General features: G+C 50.1%; 1 long non-coding RNA gene across 1 annotated transcript; it reads left to right on the top strand.

The window, feature by feature from the left end:
* Positions 1–784: 784 nt before the first annotated feature.
* Positions 785–7,168, top strand: LOC122706718. The gene is made up of 3 exons (XR_006344450.1): positions 785–1,237; positions 6,378–6,465; positions 7,062–7,168. It is a non-coding gene; the product is annotated as an uncharacterized LOC122706718 (long non-coding RNA).
* The last annotated feature ends 3,278 nt before the right edge of the window (positions 7,169–10,446 follow it).

Genomic DNA, 10,446 nt, shown 5'->3' with positions numbered 1-10,446 from the left:
CTTTCACAGAGTTCCACCCTCCTCCCCCAAATCCAAGCTAGCTGGGAGGTCAGCAACCCTGGCCTCCAAGTTCAGGACGGAGAGGGGCGCGCGGGTGCGGGGGCCAGGGGCTAGGGTGCGGCTGCAGGAGGCGACTTTCTCCCGCGCGACCGCCCCCGCCGCCGCGGCCTCCCTCCCACGCCTGGGCGCCGAGCTGCGGCTGCGGCGGGGCGGAGCCAGCCGGTCACGCGGGCCGCACGCGGCGCTGCGCCGCGGGCACGTGAGGGGGCGGGGCCTGCGCCCAGGATCCCCTCTCGCGGCTGCTTGCGTAGGAGCGCGGCGCCACCGCCCCCGCGCCGCTGCGCGCGCCGCCTCCGCCCCGAGAGCTCCCGCGCGGGGGCGGGCGGCGGAGCCCGGGGAGCGGGCGCCAGGCGACGAGGAGCCGGGGGCGGGGGCGGGGGAGAGGCAGGGGGACGGGGAAGAAAGTGCGGGCGGAGGGCTGGCGCTCGGGGCTGAACGACAGTCTCCCTCTGGGCAAGCCCCGTCCCCCACTTCCCCCAGAGTCTCTCCCGGACTCTAGATTTTTTTCTCTAGGGTTGGGGCGAGGAGAAGCTGGGATGCGGAATTACAGCGGCGAGCGGGCTGGTGGCGGCGAGGGAGGCAGTTGGATGCGAGGACCCCCCCACCCCCACTTCCCAGCCCTTTCCCCCCCATCCACCCACGCGCGCGTGCTCTCCCGGCGCTGATGATGTCCTGCCCGCTCCGCTGCTCTGGCTCAGCTCGTGACTCTGCTTCGTGCTGGCAAAATTCCGCAGCGTGCACTTGGGGGTGGGGGTGGGGGCGGGAAGGTTGGCTGCCAGCCTTAACCCCTAGAGCTGGCCACCTTCGGGCCTCCCCGACTGCCAGGTACTCCACTTACCTGCCCCCTCCCACACTAGGTCATTCCCAGGCCCAGCCCCCCGTGTCCCCAGCCATCCTGCAGGACACTCCGTCCTGCACCTGCTTGCCCTCAATAGCATTGAAATCTCCCATCTTTTCCTCTGGGCGCCCCCCCCCCCATCTCTAGAGTCCGTATGAGTGCGGGCAGCGGACGGGAGCAGGGTGACACGCAGACTGTATACAGGGCCCCTTCGGTGTACACCCCGCTTGGAACAGGGCAGTGGAAAAACAAACAGCTTCGCAGGAGGAGATGGAGTCTAAACACCAGCTCATTTCACCGGCCCCTTGTTGATCACCCAAGCACGTGTCCGCCCCCGGGGTAAATATTGTGGTTTGCTTCCATTCATCCCCCAAGAAGACGTATTCGCTGCCCCTGGTAACTGGGCAGCAAGGCCTGGCCCAGGTCTGTCTCCTCTGGGTTAGTGTGCGTCTGACGCAGGAGCTGAGATAAGATGGTGTGTGTTGGACACACAGGTAGGGTGAGAAATAAATATTATGAAAAGCAAGAGATTCTCAGAAATCAGACCCTGTGCTCTCTCAGTTGGGAATGCCCTGCACTGGAAGATGTGGGCTCATTCAGAGGGCGGGACTGTGTGGGAGGTGTTTTTGCCCCTCCCCTAGCCAGAGGTAGATTCTGTATGCTGTCTTAAAAGATACTCATGGGGCCCTCTCTTCCAGGTCGCAGTTGCGTGGGGTTGAAGTTTCACCAGGAGAGAGGCCGCAGGGCTGGGGTTGAGATTCAAGGTTTCAGCCATAGCTGCTGAAAACTTGACCTGGATAGGTTCTCGAAAACTGCCTTGCCGACAAGCTCTATCAGCCCCGAAAGAGAAGCCTGAGTGGAAGGCTCAGCTTCCACTGGGCCCTCCTCTGCTCCAGCCTACTGGGGTTGTTGAATCTGGTTGCCTTGGACATTAGAAACTTGAGAACGTCTTTCAGAAGGCCCTCTGTCCTCCCGGTCATGCTTCTCCGAATTCCTGTTATTCAGGATGGTAGTTTCGTACAGTTCAGCTGCAGCTTGTTCTTTGATTTAATTTTGTCACCTGGTATCACCTTGAAAACGGGGATTTATGTGCAAACATGCAAAAGGCCTCAGGAGAGGGCTTCATTCCTGGAGGAGGAAAGGGCAGTACAGAGCTTTAGGATCCTTTGACCATTTATTTATTCATGTTTCTTGGTGACTTACTGTGTTCCACGCCTTGTGCAAGGCACTGGGGAAACCTAGTGAGAATGACATGGCCTCTGTCCATGTGTCCTTTGAGAAGACAGTAAATGATTTTATTACAGTGAAATAATTGATATAACTGGATTGCTTATGAGATGCAATGATAACATAGGGGCTGCTGAAATCTGCCCTGGGAAATGTATCTGTCAGCTTGGGCTACATTGAGCTGCAGTAACGAATGGCTCCAGTGACTCAAGTAGCTAAAAACAAACGAGGTATTATTTACTTGCATGCCTCTCCATCAGAGGTCGCCTGTGGTTCTGCTTCATGTTCCCTTCATTCTGGAGCCAAAGGTCAAAGTGCTGTCCCTTCGTGGGTCTGGCTGGTCTTAATGGCAGAGAGAAAAGAGAGCTCGCAGAGGCGTGCAATGGCTTCTGCTCTCAGTTCAGTTCAGTCACTCAGTCGTGTCCGACTCTTTGCGACCTCATGGGCTGCAGACCGCCTGGCTTTCCTGTCCATCATCAGCACCCAGAGCTTGCCCAAACTCATTCCATCGAGTCCGTGATGCCATCCAACCATCTCATCCTCTGTCATCCCCTTCTCCTGCTGTCTTTCCCAGCATCAGCGTCTTATTTCAAATGAGTCAGTTCTTCCCATCAGGTGGCCAAAGTATTGGAGCTTCCACTTCATCATCAGTCCTTCCAATGAATATTCAGGACTGATCTCCTTTAGGATGAATTGGTTGGATCTCCTTGCAGTCCAAGGGACTCAAGAGTCTTTTACAGCACCTTAGTTCAAAAGCATCAATTCTTCGGTGCTCAGCTTTCTTTATAGTTCAACTCTCACATCCATACCTGACTACTGGAAAAACCATAGCTTTAATTAGATGGACCTTTGTTAGCAAAGTAATGTCTCTGCTTTTTAATATGCTGTCTAGGTTTGTCATAGCTTTTCTTCCAAGGGTTGCCATTGCCTTCTCCACTAATCCTCTTTTAGCGAATTCCAAATGTTTTGGGAGCTATGTGTCAGAAGACTAACTATTTATTTCTTACTATAAATCACAATGTCACATGTACATATTTGAAATTTTATAGTAAAAGATACATACATTTATTTAACTATGTTTAATATTTTAACAATTTATCAGCATTAAGAACATTCATGCTGCTGCTGCTGCTGCTAAGTCGCTTCGGTGGTGTCCAACTCTGTGCGACCCCATAGATGGCAGCCCACCAGGCTTCCCCGTCCCTGGGATTCTCCAGGCAAGAACACTGGAGTGGGTTGCCATTTCCTTCTCCAAGGCGTGAAAGTGAAGTTGCTCAGTCGTGTCTGACACTTAGCAGCCCCATGGACTGCAGCCCACCATGCTCTTCCATCCATGGGATTTTCCAGGCAAGAGTAGTGGAGTGGGGTGCCATTGCCTTCTCCGATTCCAAGGAGCAAGCATCTTTTAATTTCATGGCTACAGTCCCCATCTGCAGTGATTTTGGCAGAGAGAAAAGAGAAATGGCAGAGCCATGCAGTGGCTTCTGCTCTAGAATAGTATATAACACTCTCACTAACACGGCATTGACCGAAGCAAGACATGTGAGGAAGTTGGCCATAAATAGAGCAGAAAGTATAATCTTTCTACAAGGTCAGGCCAGTTGGGAGGGGTGGGGAATATATGGACCAATAATATAATCTACCATGGCTTTCTGGAGGTGGTGATGCTTGGGCTGATTGCAAAAGTAGACTAAAACTTGGGCAGGTAAGCAGATAGAGCAGATGGTATTCCTGTAGAGAGAACCCCATTGGCCACAGTCATGGAGACGAGAAACTGCTTGGTCTGACAACTTTGCCTTCTAAGTCTGCGTAGTGTGGTGCGGTATCCTTTTTCCACTGACCCTTCACATGTATGGATCTCTTTTTAGGGGCTCACCTCCAGCCCTGTTTCAAAGGGCTGTCACTAGGGGAAGGGTGCTGATTAGTTGTTACATGTCTTCCTGGAGGAAATGGACCCAGGTTACCCCCCAAAGACTCTTTTTTAAGTACTGGGAAAGTACTTTGAAAAGTCTTTTATAAACACTGTAAAAGAAAACAACAGCATCAACAAATCAGCAAATTGCCATGAGATTCTTGATGCCTTGAAGGCCGGATAGTGATGGATCTGGGCAGCTGTGCCTAGGGGCAGGGTCTATCAGAGTGACCCCTGCACATGTCAAATCTTGTAAAAGTTCAGTCTTTGTTCATGGAGGAGTTTCAGGGGATGTCTCTAGATGGTTCTGATAGTCATCCGAGTCTCTGCCACCCTTGCTGTGTTTCTTGGTAAGCCTGATCAATAAAAAGCCTCATTCCCACCCACTTCTTTCATTTTTTTCTTCTGATTTAGGTGTTAAAAGAAGGAAACTGTAAACCAAGATGCCTAGGTGGCAAATGCATGTTGTTGATGTGTGGAACAATTAGTTAAACCTTTTGTAGTGGTTTGGCTTTTCCTTCCTGGTGCGGTAAATGCCTGAAGGGCAGTGCTCATGGCCTGTATTCCCACCCCACTGTGTCCCCTAGAGCAGTATTTTCCTGAGGACCAGAGTCACCCAAGGGAGATTTGTACCTGGGTTGGTAGGTTGGAAGGCAAGTCTTCTGAACCGAATCAGGAATATTTCAGTTGCAAGTAACTGAAAATTCAGCCTAACTGGCTTGATCTAAAAAGGATTTTTTTTTTTAGTTCATTTAGCAGGAAAGTCTGAGACCCACTGGTCTCCTCTGTCCATGGGATTCTCCAAGCAAGGATACTAGAATGGGTTGCCATGCCCTCCTCCAGGGGATCTTCCCCACCCAGGAATAGAACCCGTGTCTCTTACATCTCCTGCCTTGGCAGGCGGGTTCTTTACAGCTTATGCCACCTGGGAAGCCCTCCCCACGTCTAGGTTCTGCTTTCTTCATGGCTGGCTCCTCTCCCATCTAGGCTCCTTCAGTCTAGTTGTGAGACAGCTCCAGACTTTCCGATCTTGCACCTGCCTGGATCCAAGCCCACCGGGAAAGCACATCTGTCCCTTTCCCAGCAATCCTGGAACAGGTATTTCCTGAACAAATTGTGGTCTGGGGACTGTGATGCTCCATTGATCAAAGGCCAAAGGCATGTATATTGTGGGTGAGTTTCCCCACTCAATGCACAGGACTGAGGGATGGAGAGGAGATGGCTTACAGGAGGCAAGAAAAGGTGGTAATGGGAGGAAACACGAATAGCGGCTGGGTGACAAAAACAGCAGCTATTCAGTTCACGAACGGTAGTCTATATCTGTCAGTTATTGTTACAATAATGTTGTATAACAAACATCCCTAAACTCAGTGGCTTACGCTATTTAGCATTAAGTTTTTTCTCACTCATGGGTTTGTGGGGTGTTTGAAATGCAGGAGACCTGGCTTCAATCCCTGGATCGGGAAGATGCCCTGGAGAAGGAAATGGCAACCCACTCCGCTAATCTTGCCTGAGAAATCCCATGGACAGAGGAGTCTGGTGGGCTACAGCCCATGGGGTCGCGAAGAGTCAGACACAACTGAGCGCGCGCGCACACACACACACGCGCGCACACACACACACACACACACACACACACACACGTCAGGTTGACGAAGTTTGGCCCCAGGATGTGGACTGGGTTCAGGTCTGGTCTATTTTGTCTCATCTTCCTGGGAACAAGGGCTTCCCTGGTGGCTCAGGTGGTAAAGTATCCGCCTGCCATGCGGGAGACCTGGGTTTGATCCCTGGGTCGGGAAGATCCCCTGGAGAAGGGAATGGCAACCCACTCCAGTATTCTTTCCTGGAGAATCCCATGGACTATCCCAGAGGAGCCTGATGGGCTATAGTCTTGGGGTCGCAAGATCTGGACATGACTTAATGACTAAACCACCACCACCGCCTGGAAACAGGAGTCCCTCAGGGTGTATTCTCATGGTGAATGCCAGGAGCTCATGGGATGGGCAGAAGCAACCCCCGCCCCATGCCTTTTAAGGACCTTGACTCAGAACTGGTGTGCTATTGACTCTACCCGTGTTCTTTCACCAAAACAAATGGGGAGGCCGAGTCCAACATCAGTGGAACAGAGAAATATAATCCAGTTTATCACAGTGTTGGAAAAAATGAGCTCAGCAATAGGATTAGAACGGGCTGCTCCAAATTTCCCAAACTGCATCCATCTAGCTTTATTCATAATTGTCCCATGTTCGCATGGACATGCATGAAAAGTCCCTGCTGAGAAATTCCCATATCGGATTCTTTGTCTCCCTAACTTTCCTTTCCCAACACCTTCGCCTTCAGTCTGACTCTAGATTTTCCTGCACCAACTACCTGTGATTCAATTCACCTGTTTTTGAGGGTGTGAGGACTGATCCAGGAGCTATGATGGGTGAGTGTCAATGACAGGTGAGTGCCCATCTGTCTGGAACACAGTGGAAAGAATTCTTGCTGTGAGTGGGAGATTGGATGAGAAGAGGTTGCTTCTTCAGCCATTTCCCACACTAAGATACTCTGACTCTGGGTATTCTGTGTGTGGGCTGCACCCCATAGGCCTGCAAGCCTTGTGGTTGCTGAACCTCAAGACGGAAGGAAGAGCCCAGAGACAGTGACCAAGACATCAGTGGTTTATTAGACAGGGGGATTGTTCACAAAAGCTCCTGGAGTGACATTGAAGCGTGTGTGGAGGACAGTGGGCAGGACCCAGCAGCAATCTTCCCTACTTGGGGGAGAAGGAGGCTACCATTTATAGGGGGAATTGACATCAGGTGGGCTTGTGAATTACTGTGGACTAATTAAGTCCTATAATTAAAGAGGATTGCATCCTCATGTGAGAGAAGCAGGGCTGGTTGAGCAGGGGATGTGCAGAGAGCAAGAAAACAGCCGTCTTGATTGGCATAACCATACACTGTGTCAATTTTTGACCCATGTAGTTATATTTTAGGATATGGGGTTTGATCTGTGAATCTTTGATCTCTTTGCTTCCAGTGTCCTCAGTGTGGGATCCATCAGGGCCTGAGACCACAGTAACCTCAAATACCCAGACAATAATCATTCTGCCTCCCACAGGGGAACCCATGAGGAAGGGAACCTGGAAGAAGGCAAGTTTCTCAGCAGTCATATTTCTTGATAAAACTTGTCTTTGCTTCTGGATAGCTTCAGACAAAAGAGCCATCCAGAAACATTAGTTCCCTCCTTCCTTCCTTTCCTTTTAAAATGTATCCCCAAGAAAGCGAGCAGGCAAGCACAACTTTTCATTCTGTATTCCAGTGGTGCAAAGTCCTCACATCAGGAAGTTCTGCATAGTGTCTAACTTGATTCTCCATGGTTGAAGCCCATTATTTCTCCCTTCTCATCTTTCACATCTTTGCATATGGTGGAGCCCATCTCTAATGTTGGTGTTATGGAGACCTGTTTGTGATGTTCATGTTCCAGAAGAAAGAGTTGGTATTGTTTTATTTCGCATCAACAGACAATTATTGAATGAGTGTGATTGTCCCTGTAAAAGTGCTGCAATGTTAAGAGCATCCCCTTTGGAGTCAGGCTGTCTGTGTTCCAGTCCTGGCTCTGCCACTTACTAGCTGTGTGACTTGGACACGTTATTTAGCATCATTTGTCCACAGTTTCCCTGTCTGTAAGATGTGTTTGTAATAGTATCTCTCACAGGGTTCTCATGAGGGATAAGATAATTAATAGATGTGGAGTGCTTAGAATAGTGTCTGACATATATGTGCTCAATAAATGTTGACTATCATTATCCTCATCTTGAGATGTAAGATTTAGTTTCTGGAGGGAACTGGCACTGATGACCCTGGTAGGTCGCTGTTCTCCTAGTTAAGGTGGGGAGGGAACATGGGTGGTTGTCGGAACACAGTGAGAGAAAGTTGCAAGGAGGTAAATTTCTATTTAAGAAAAGATCTTCCTGGGACTTGCCTGGCAATCCAGTGGTTAAGACTCCACCTTCCAATGCAGGGGGCTGCAGGTTTGACCCCTGGTCAGGGAGATAAGATCCCACATACTTCAGGGCCAAAAAAAAAAAGAAGATAAGATTTTCCTAACAATTAGAATTGGCCAATAAATTAAGTAATGAGCTCCCCTGTCATCAGAGGCATTCAGGAAAATCCTGAATAGCCATCCAGTTAGATGGTATGTGAAATTCTCCTAGAATTGAAAGAACAGACTTTTCAAATGGGTAGTACATTGGGCTGGACAGATCTTAACTCCCAAGGTGTATTGTTTGGGCTGTGATGTTGTTTTTAGTTTTTATTTTTTTTTAAATTTCACTGAATCCACAGTGGATTGGGAGATTTTTTTGTTTAAAAATCTAGATTTTCAGCTTGTTTGCTTGCTTGATTTTTGCAGAGTTGGAAGATCCGGCAACATTTAGTCGACAGTCTTGGAGATCAGTAACGGAGCTGAGCTGTGGCTGCTCCCTTAAGATATGTAAGTATGTCTTATGCCCTCTTCTCGGGCCTCCTCTCTCATTTATGGGACGCACCTGACTCCTGTGTGGTTTTGAATTTACAACACGTGTTGGAGGAGGTCTGCCTCGTGCGTGGGTGGGCTAGATCGGAGGAGATCACCTTTAGGCTGACCTGACCCCAGGTGAACTCCCTCCGAATTCTGAGAGCCTTTGTTCTGGATGCACATCTGACCCCCCTGGCACAGCACCATCCATTAAGCGTGCCCTGCACACCTACTGCTTGCTTAGCCCTATGATTCATACTAGCATGCTAAACTGGCCTTCAATGGGTCCTATTTTAAATATGGAAAGGAGAACACTTGTTTTCTTTATTCACTGTTCACTGAATACCTCTTACACCAGAAGTGTGTGGGCTTTTCCCCACCAAGCAGTTCTTCAACTCTTCAGACATCAGCTGGGTGCCCTACAATTCGAACACAATTCTGACAGTAACCGCCTGTGGTTAACATAGGCCCACAGGCCCCTCAGTCCTGCAGGACCGCTCCCCGCTTCGGTGCAAGGCACCAGTCCAGGTTGTCACCTGTGTTTCTCAGCTTCTGGCTCTAGATCAGAGGCTCCCGTGACCCTTCCGTGTGTTTGATCGTTTGTGAGAACATCTCACAGAGTTCAGGAAAACAGCTTACTTACTAGCGTGTGTGTGTTAGTCTCTCAGTGGTGTCCGACTCTTTGCGACCCCATGGACTGTAGCCTGCCAGGCTCCTCTGTCCATGGGATTCTCCAGGCAAGAATAGTAGAGTGGGTTGCCGTTTCCTTCTCCAGGGGATCTTCCTGACCCAGGAACGGAACCCAGGTCTCCTGCATTGCAGGCAAATTCTTTACTGTATGAGCTACCAGAGAAGCCTTTACTTACTAGAGAATTGGTTTATTATAAAAGGATATAGCTTGGAACAGCCAGATCAAAGAGATGCAAAGGGCAAAGTATGTGTGTGGGGGTGGGGAGGGGGATATGGAGCTTCCAAGCCTTTCTGTATGATCAGGCCATCCAAGATGGCTGTTCTCTTGCCCTCTGTACATCCCCTGCCCGACCAGTGCCTGCTTCATCTATATCCTATTTACATGACTGACCTTCCTATGTATTTGCCCCACCCCCACTCCAGCTAGTGATTGTTCAAACCTGACATCATAGATTGAGCCCACCTGACATCACTCCCCCCATAACTGCTTATGCCCCCTCCCTCCGGGGAGTGAAGACTGCTGACCTGGCCTGCCTATCGATGTTTTCCACGCATGGTGGGGTGTTGTTCCAGGACATTGCTTCAGACAGGTAGGCTCCCCCATTCCTTAAGCTGTTGACATCTCTGTTGCTGACTCTGGGCTCTTTGGTCATGAAGCTGGGCAAGTCCAGGCCTTGTAGACCTGTGGGGTGCAGCCCAACAACCGGCAGAGCAGCCAGGAGACAGAGGAAACACCCGAGAGCGCCGAGATGCTGGGAAACAAGGACGGGGAAGTTGGTGGGGCCGAACGATCCCGGGGTAGCCATCCCCTAGGAAGGGGGGTCCTGTGGTGGCTGTCCTTGGGGGAATGGGGCGCCGAGAGAGTAAAGTCTCTGGCATGGTATCAAAGTGAGACTTTTGTCTTTGGGTTGGCTTTTATCTTGGGTGTGTGCAAGTACCTTGTCCATGAATGCAAGTCCTATTCTCTCTTTCTGGTTTTGACCTTTATCAAAGGGTCCTAGTTGTTCTGATTGAGCCCACCTCCGTGTTTTTCTGAAGGTGAGGCAGGTGAATGTGCCAGCCTGATGTCATTCACCCTATTAACTGGCAACCTACATACGCCCCCTTTCCGGCCAGGAGTGAAAACTGCCTCTCTGCACAGTGGGGCGTTGCTCTAGGACCTTGCTTCAGACGTGTAAGATCCCTCATCCATTAGATCATTGATGTCTCTGTCACT

Source organism: Cervus elaphus, chromosome 1 (assembly GCF_910594005.1).
Source record: "Cervus elaphus chromosome 1, mCerEla1.1, whole genome shotgun sequence".
NCBI lineage: Eukaryota > Metazoa > Chordata > Mammalia > Artiodactyla > Cervidae > Cervus > Cervus elaphus.
The sequence above is the reverse complement of the archived record's forward strand: the minus strand, read 5'-3'. Positions and strand labels throughout refer to the sequence as shown.